Source organism: Haliaeetus leucocephalus, unplaced genomic scaffold (genome assembly GCF_000737465.1).
Source record: "Haliaeetus leucocephalus isolate CR32 unplaced genomic scaffold, Haliaeetus_leucocephalus-4.0 Scaffold226, whole genome shotgun sequence".
Classification (NCBI taxonomy): domain Eukaryota; kingdom Metazoa; phylum Chordata; class Aves; order Accipitriformes; family Accipitridae; genus Haliaeetus; species Haliaeetus leucocephalus.
Genome location: NW_010972662.1, coordinates 653,868 through 662,094, shown reverse-complemented (window position 1 = coordinate 662,094; position 8,227 = coordinate 653,868).

The window sequence follows — 8,227 nt, the reverse complement described above, 5'->3', positions numbered from 1 at the left end:
CCGGCAGGGCTTGCGGGGTGCTGGGGCGTCGGGGGGGGGTCGGACTGCTCCTGCACCGCGGCCCCATCGTGAGTGCCGGGGGGCCCGGGCGGGCCCCCTCCCCGTGCCCGTGGGGTCCCCTGCAGTGCGGTGCTGCTCCCGGAGGTGCGGCCGGGACCCCACCGCTCTGCTCCGGGGCGCGTTTTCTCTCCCGGATTTGGCCTGTCCGAGGGCAAAGTCTCTTCTCAGCTCGGCATGTGTGATGTCCGGGGCCGTGCCAGAGGTGGGCTTATCCCATAGGGCACGGGCGACCGGGGTGTCTCCCCCAGCTGGCACATCTAGGGTGGCACCCACACCCTGGCATCACCTCCTGCTGCCGGGAGCACCCTCCGCCGCCCTAGCGCCAAACCTTGCCTCTGCCTGAGAAGGGGGAAAAAAAATACCTTAGGAAGGGATCGAGCTCTTTTTTTTTTTTTTTTTTTGCCAGAAAGGCCGCAACAGCCTCGGGCAGGAGATGGCACATTGCCCCTTTGGGGGCGCGAGTACGGTCTGGGGGTGGTTTGGGGCACAGGGCCACGGGCAGGATGGTGCTGAGTGGGCAGGGTGTGCAGGTTGGGGTGAGGTTCGGTAACTGCAGGCAGCGCTGCAAAGGGTAGCAGGGTGAAATGCCAGGGGCTGGCAGCACTAGGGGAAGGCGGAGAGCAAGGATGAAGCCAAGGAAGGCCGGGAGGGAGGACACCCTTCCTGCAGAGGGAAATTACTGAGTTTCTCCCCCGTGACACCCATACCTTCTCCTACCTGTTGCCTCCAGCCAGGCCATGGGCAGATAAGATGCTCAAAGAGGCGTTTCGGAGGCTGGGCAGATGGTTAGGAAGCCAGGCTGGCACAGACTGCAACAGGCGCACGACCGGCCCCGGGTTTATAAGGACCTACCTTATTTGCATCCTGGTGCAATTAGAAACAGGCGGTTTGAGTAATGGCTTCATCCTGCAGCTGGCCTCGCCCCATCCCTGCAGGAATTGCGCTTAGGGATGGAGGGTGCCGGCCGGGAGGGCTCTGCATCCCACCATCGCATCCTCTAACATCACTCTGCTCCTTCCTGGTTTAATTAGAACCCACTCACAATTTACCGTCTTCAGGATGGGATAATTTGCATCCAGGAGCTTTAAAAGGTGGTGCTGAAAAATTCTGTGGCTCTCACGTTAGTGTTCCGGGGAAACTGGAAAGTTTGGGGAATAAGGAGCATCCCTCATTGGGGAGTGTGGTTCATCGGACGGTGGCCATGGACTAACTTGCAGAAAGGCCAACATGAATTATCTACCAATCCGCACTGCAAAAATACGATCGGGAACACGCACCAGTAACTTCTCAACAGAAAAAAGCCAGGCTGCCTGCGACGGGTGGAGCTGGAGGCTCATTTTAACTCGCCTCCATCTCAGGGATACATCTCCCGGGAGCCTGTCCAGCCACGGGCAGCGCGGGAAGCAGCGGACAGCCCTGGGCTGCTGCCTTGCCTCGGCATTTCCTCGGCGCTGCCTGCCCAGGCAGCAGGACACCTGCCAAACTCCGCAGGTCCGATGGCACCCAAGTGCTCTCCGAGTGCTCAGGGTGGTCCCCAGATGTAAGGGGCTGCATGTCCTCTGCCTGCTGTGGTCCCCTGAGCCATCACAACTCGAGCACTTGGCTCTGACCTGGCCTGCAGTCGACCTTGCTGCTGCTTTTGTTATTCCGGCTTCATTTTGTTTCTTCTTTTTATTTATTTCGCCCCTTCCCTCTGGTTTTTGGGCAGGATCCGCATTACTCCCCAAGCCAGAAAGGGAAACGCGTTGGCTAACGCACCCAGCCAAGCACTGGCCACAGTGACGCCGCGGGCACACGGCACGCTCCTCTCGCTGCCAGGCCCCAGGTGGGGAGACCTCGAACCTGTCTGGGGACCATTTCGGTCTCTCTGCCTGTCCCCAAGCGGCTCTCCGCCTCTCCAGCTGGGCTGCTAGGCCAGGAGACGCAAACAGATACCTCCGGTTCGGCAGGGCAACTCGGAGCCTTCTCCTCCCGCAAGGGTGGTGGCAGCTGGTGGTGGTGGGGTCAGCTTGTAGCTCCTGGCGCCAGGAGAAGAGCAATGGGGGTGATACCTCGCGTGTGCTGTGACTCCACGTCCAGCTGTCCACCCCACAAGCGCCTTGTCACCGGGCTGGCCCTGCATTGGACATCCCAGCTTCAGGGCTTGGGCATCGCTGGGAAGATGGAGGAACCAGCCCCGAGGCCAGGGAGGGGGTTTCCCATTAGGACAGACAAGGCGTCCATTGCCACAGGGTCTGGGGGTCTCTCTCTGGGTTTCTTGGAGCTTTTCCTTCTGCTCCGAAGAAGGAGCCTCTGTGCTGCTCCATCCGTGGTGGACAGACAGCTCACCTGGGTTTTACTGGCGTAGTAACACCGATGAGAGGCGTCAGCTCTAACGACAGACCTTGCCTTCCCGCTTTCCACGGGCCATCCCCACTCCAGTGACAAACATCTTTTGCGGCATGTTTGAAGGTGCAGCTGAAAGATGACAACCTCGTCGGAGCAGCTGCCTTCTCCTCCTGCCTGCTCGCGCCTGGGGGACAGAAAAGAGTGGGCAGGAAGGCCACGAGTCCTGCTGGGGACATGATGGGCCAGGCTGCTTCCCGCTGTTGTGCTGTGCAGCCCCTCTTCCCCCAGCTCCCTGAAGGAGCTTGCAGCAGGTTCTAAGGAGAGACGTGTGATGGCGTCCCACCTCCTGCACAAGAAACTGAATCTCTTTGTTACGGGCTCGGAGGTTGACATTTTGAACCCAGCCACTGGGGCCGACACAATGCTGCTTCTGCATTGGGAAGGGGGTTTCATGGCTTGAGGCTTTGGGTTGCTTCACCTTGGACCTTCCACGGGAAGCTCAGGGCTGGCCTCTTCCTCCCCACATGCTCCAGAGGGCATTTTTGGGACTGGCCTCTGTGCTGGCTGGAGAAGCGTGGAGAAATGAGGCATTGCCTCCGGTGAGCGGTGCAGCCGGGAGTCAGCAGTCAACACGCTGCCTCTGCTGCCCTCCTCTGCAGCATCCCCAGGAGAAGCCCTGGGCTGGGAGGACACCGCCGATGGGTGAGAATTTGGGATCACAGGAATAAGGCGGGGAGGAGCCCTGCTGTGCCTGGGAGCCGAGGGAAGAGCTGGCAGCTTGGGCAAGAACAGGCAGGGCAAAGTAATGGAGGGGAGAAGGATGCAGTGGATGAGCAGAGTTTGGGGTGCTTGAGGAGCCCCAGATAACAGGCAAGGAGCCCAGCGGGGCTGGCAGGGGCAGGAGGGGTGCCCGCAGGGAGCCCTGGCTCTGCTCCAGCCCCTTTCTGGGGACCGTGCAGCAAGAAGCTCCGGAGAGCTGCTCACTGCGTGCAGAGCTGGGCCTGCCCCTGCTCCCCTGCTGCCCCAGGGCTGCAGCATCAGATCCCCAGCTCCTTCATTATCCGTCCGCCAGCCCCGAGCCCCCCAGGTCCGACTTCGGGAGCCGCCGAGGGCTCCTAATTGTAACCGGAGACAAAGAGAGCCAGTCTTTAACCACGACACACACGCTGCGTCTGACAGCCCGTGCTTGGAGACGCTGAAAGCACTGCCAGCAGCCCCTGGGATGGCCAGGCTGCATGGGGGCCTGCGACCCCCCAGGAGCTGAAGGCTGGAGTGGCCACTGATGCTCAGCAGCAGGCATCACCCCCCCCACCCGGGCTCCCTCCAGGTTGCAGCTCCCCACCGCTGAGCCACAGCAGTGAGGGCAGCCACGCTCCGCACGGGGATGCGGGGAGGACCCAGCTGCTGCCGCTCGTTGGTCGGGAAGCCCCCGCGAAGGCTCAGGGCCGGCCTTGGCTTGGGGCAGGACGCGGGCAGCCGGAGGAAGGTCGGGCAGGGAGCGGAGGCGGCGGAGCGGGGAGCACAGAGGGGGCCGAGGCGGGGAGGGCTGGTGTGGGCTAAACCAGCCCCGCATCTCCTGCAGGCACGGAGCGGGCACGAGCGTGTCCCAGCGGCGCTTCCACGCTTCTTGCTCCTCGTCTTTGCGGCCGGGGCTGGCTTTTGATCAGGATTTCGCTGTGTGCGGAACGAATGACTGCGACCTCTGCGGTAGCTGCATTTAAAAGAAAGCTGCTTTTGTAGCACCGGCCAGGGTACACGTACCACACAGCCGCCTGCCATGAGGACGTCTGTCTGAATAGCCTCCCCTCACCACCCCCCTGGCTTTGCCTCAAACCCGCCCCATCGGGGACCCTCATTTCCCCCCTTCCCAGGAGGCTTTTGGTGCTGTGGCTCTGCCAGAGCCTGGCCAGGCATCCCCCCGCTCTGGGATGCTGCTGGTTCGGGGCTTGGCTACCTGGTTTCCCCAGGTGTGGGGGTCCAGCGCGGTGCCCCGCTCCCTGCCCGGTGGCCCTGATGTCCCTCCCTGGCCCCGATGTGCCCAGCACATCACTGTGGGAGTTGCAGGGTGGCAGCTGAGACAAAGTCACCGGGGGGGGGCGGATACAGGGACTTTCCCCCCTCTTCTCCCCAGGCAGCTGGGGACACACAGGGACCCGTCACCTCTGGGAGACCCAGAATGTGACATTATAACATGAGCCAGGTGACCGAGTCCCCACCCCGGACGGGTGACAAGGCTGGCAGCTGCTCCAGCCCCAGCGACTGTTCAAAGCCGGCAGCTGTCCGCGTCCCAGCGCCTGTCACCAAACTTGGGGTGAGAAGCGGTGGGGTGCTACCGCATGCCACCCGGGGAGCTGCCGCGGGCCCTGGCCACCCACCTCCGTGGGAACGGCCCCGCTGCGGGTGCGAGGGTCCCGGCTACAGCATCTCGGCGGAAATCTCTTGCTCAGGTTGTGCCGTGCTGGATACGGCATCTCCATGGAAACCCTCCCGCTCAGGCTGTGCGGGCTCGGGAGATGCCATCTCCACGGAAACGCGGCTGCGGCGGCCGTGCAGGCCGGGATGTGCCGGCCGGGCACCGGGTGCCCACAGCGGGAAGGTTGGGGGTGCCGCTGGCTGCGGGGTGATGGAGGAGAGCCGGACCCACCTCCGAGGCCGAAGGGGAGCTGGGGGAGCAGGGGACGGAGTGCAGGCCGCCCGTCCCCGACACGGGGGCAGGAGAGACAGGGAAATTGAGGGGAGCGCTCCTGTGCCTAAAATACCAACATAAAATCTGCCTCCCCTGCCCCATCCTCTCTGCACTGTGCCAAGCAGAGCCTCCCGCCTCCGTCGGGTTTTGGGGGGGCTCACCCCCTCTCCCACCCCAGGGCTCGGTCAGGTCCATTCTGGGGAGGACCGTTTCCTACGCCATGGGGGGGCGGAGGCATTCAGGGACATGGAAATCCCCCGATGCCAGTGAGCAAGGGTGCAAGACTCCCCCTCCCCCCCCCGACAGCCGGGGTGGCCCCGTGATGGCCCCAGTGCTTGCACTCACATCCCGTGGCGTGGGAAGCCAGAGGGCCAAGCTTTCACCCTCAGAAATACCCCAGATGAAATAATTTACAGGTTATTTATAGCTGCATTAAAAAAAAAAAACAACAAAAAAACAAACAACAAAAAACCAACTACCAAAAGCCTTTTATTTGTTGATTTTAAATCTGCCTTTTACTTTCATTCAGCTCCTGCTGGTCTCCTGGGATGGTGGGTGCAGGAGCCCGGCTGCACCAGCAGCTCCCTGGCAGCTGGAGTGACCCTTGGGCTCGGACGTCGGCTCTCCCCGGCCGGGTCCCTGCCCCAGGGTGGCTCGGGGGGGTACACCAGCAGTGGCTGTGCCACTTCCCTGGCATGATGCCCGGCCCGGGCATGCCACACCGGGAGAGGCACAGCCCCACCGCAGCGCTGCCCATCCCTGCCCATGACTGCTGCCAGCTCCCCCCGGGGCCGAGCACCCATGGGTGCTGGCCAGGCTGGGAGCCACCGCCGCCGCTCACGGCCGCGATTAGCCACTGTTCCCTGCTGGCACTGGGAGCAGCTCGGCCGCCCTCACCGAGGCTCCCGGCTCTGTAAGCCTGGCTTTGACGTAGCCCAGAAAGTAGGCCAGTAAGAGCAAACTGCAGCCGCTCACAGCTCTCTCGAGGGACGCGGTGCTCGTGCAGCCGGGGGAAGGCGTGCGCACTCGCACCGCGGCTCCCGGGGGGGTTACCGCATGGCCGAAGAGGCGGCTGGCGAGGATGGGGGGTTTTCTCCCCGCACCGGAGCTCCTGGTACCCGCCGACTCGCACATTGTGCGGCAGCTGGAGGCCGGCCCCGCTGCCGCACTGGGAAGGGAGCCGGGCTGGAACATGCCGTGGGAAGGGCAAGGATCAGGCCGGGGAAGTCCCCGCAGGGAACCAGTCCCCAGCCTGCAGCAGCGCCTGCTCCACGCCAGGGCCCCGTGGGGCTCCCCGGCCCATTTCTGCCCCACCAGCAAGCAATCACCTCCCTGCAAGGGGCTCCCCCCAGCCGCGGCTTCTCTCCCCCCCACTCTCCCCACTGCCCTGGGAGCTGCCAGTGGGCATCCCTGGCATCCCCCTTCCCTGCAGTGGTTTGCAGACCTGGAATTGGTTTTTCATTTAGAAAAACCCCACATGCTGACATTCCTGTGCCCAGCAAATTTATTTCTGCAGGGATGTGGGTGGCACAACCGCTGCCCTTGATGCGGGAGTGCAGCAGCTCTGGAGGAGCCCGTGCTGGAGTGGAGCAGCCCAGAGGGGCTGGCATGGCAGCACCAGTGGTCCCCGTTGCATCTGGGTCCCCCCTCTAACTCATCCCCAGCAGCTCACACTGATGCTTTCTGTGTTTATTTTTGAAGCATCTCTGGATAGTGGAAGCCCCAGTTCAAGCCCAGTCCAGCCCAGTGCTGCCCTTCCTCGCAGGATGAGGCACATCCAGCTCTGCGGCTTGAAGCTGTCCCCTCTCAACACAGGCTGAGCATCAGCCACGCTCATGCCGCAGGACCCACCAGCCAAAATTCAGTGTGAGGCAGCCTCCGGACTCTGAGGGGCTGCGTGCCAGTAGGTCCCGCTCGCTGCTTCAGGTGGTCCCAGTTTGTGACAGCCGTAAACTCGCCTGCTGTGCTGAAGCCTGAGCTGGTTTCAGACCCGGTGGCCTCGGTCCTCTGCTGGATCTGCACCCCAGGAAGGGACTGCCCTGGTGTCATCATCACCCCAGCCCCAGCGGGGAGCATCGCTCCCACTCTGGGGCAGCTGAGGACTTGCCAGCCCAGGCTGGGGCAGGGCCAGACCCTGCTGAGCTGTGCAGCCCCTCCAAGGGGGTGCAGGGGACACACGGCGTACGGCAGAAGACAGTCCTTTGCCATGGGGCAGGTCAAGTGTGGGGACAGAGGCCAGAGAGGTGTGCAGGGCTCCCCATCCTTGCAGACAGTTGAATGGCAGGACATTGCTCTGAAGACCCTGCTCTGAGCCCGAAAGCAGCTCTGCTCTGACTGGCATTGGGCCTGGAGGCCTCCCAAAACCCTTCCCAGCCCAGGTAGTCTTTGAGCATCCCAGGACCGGGAGCTGGGGGAGCTGGCCTGGGTCCCAGGACAGCCCATTGCGCCCAGTCGGGCACCACCCCGGGGCTGGGAAGGAGGAAGGCAGAACCCTGGGTCGGGGTGGGGGGCCCAGCTGGGGCAGACGAGGGAGGGCCACCGCAGAGAGGGACAGGGACAGGGGTGACACAGGGAGCTGGAAACCGGGGCTGCAGGGGAGCCCAGGGCTGGCTGCGGGCAGGCGGAGGGGCTGCACATGCCCCACACTGGGCACTGCCTTCCCCTGGCTCCAGGGCACTTCAGCTTTTACTGAAACAAACAAGAAATCCCCTCTATCCCCCACCCTCTGACATCCCCAGGGGCTGGAGGCAAAGGTTTCCCGCAGCTTTTGGGGCAGGCGGCGTGGAGGGAAGCTGGGCTCCAAGCTGGGGCCACCAGCCCAGTGAGGGGCTCTCCAGCGTCACGGCACGGAAATGCTCTCTGCTTCCTTTTTTTTTTTTTTCAGCCCGGGGTAAATTCATGCAACGCAACCGCAGCCCCGTCCGCAGGCGAGCGCTATCTGGTTGCCCCAGGGTGCTGCGCGGGGCCAGCAACACCCGGGCTGGGTCCCTGGCAAGGTCACGGCGCAGGCAGCACCCAACCCCGCATCCCAGGCAGAGCTAACGCCCACGGCGGCCCCCACCTCCCTGGGAAGAGTGCCAGCACCCAGAGCAGAAGAGCCCTGCATGGTTTTGGGGGGAGAATCGGGCCCCAGCCCCACAGGACAACCCCCCC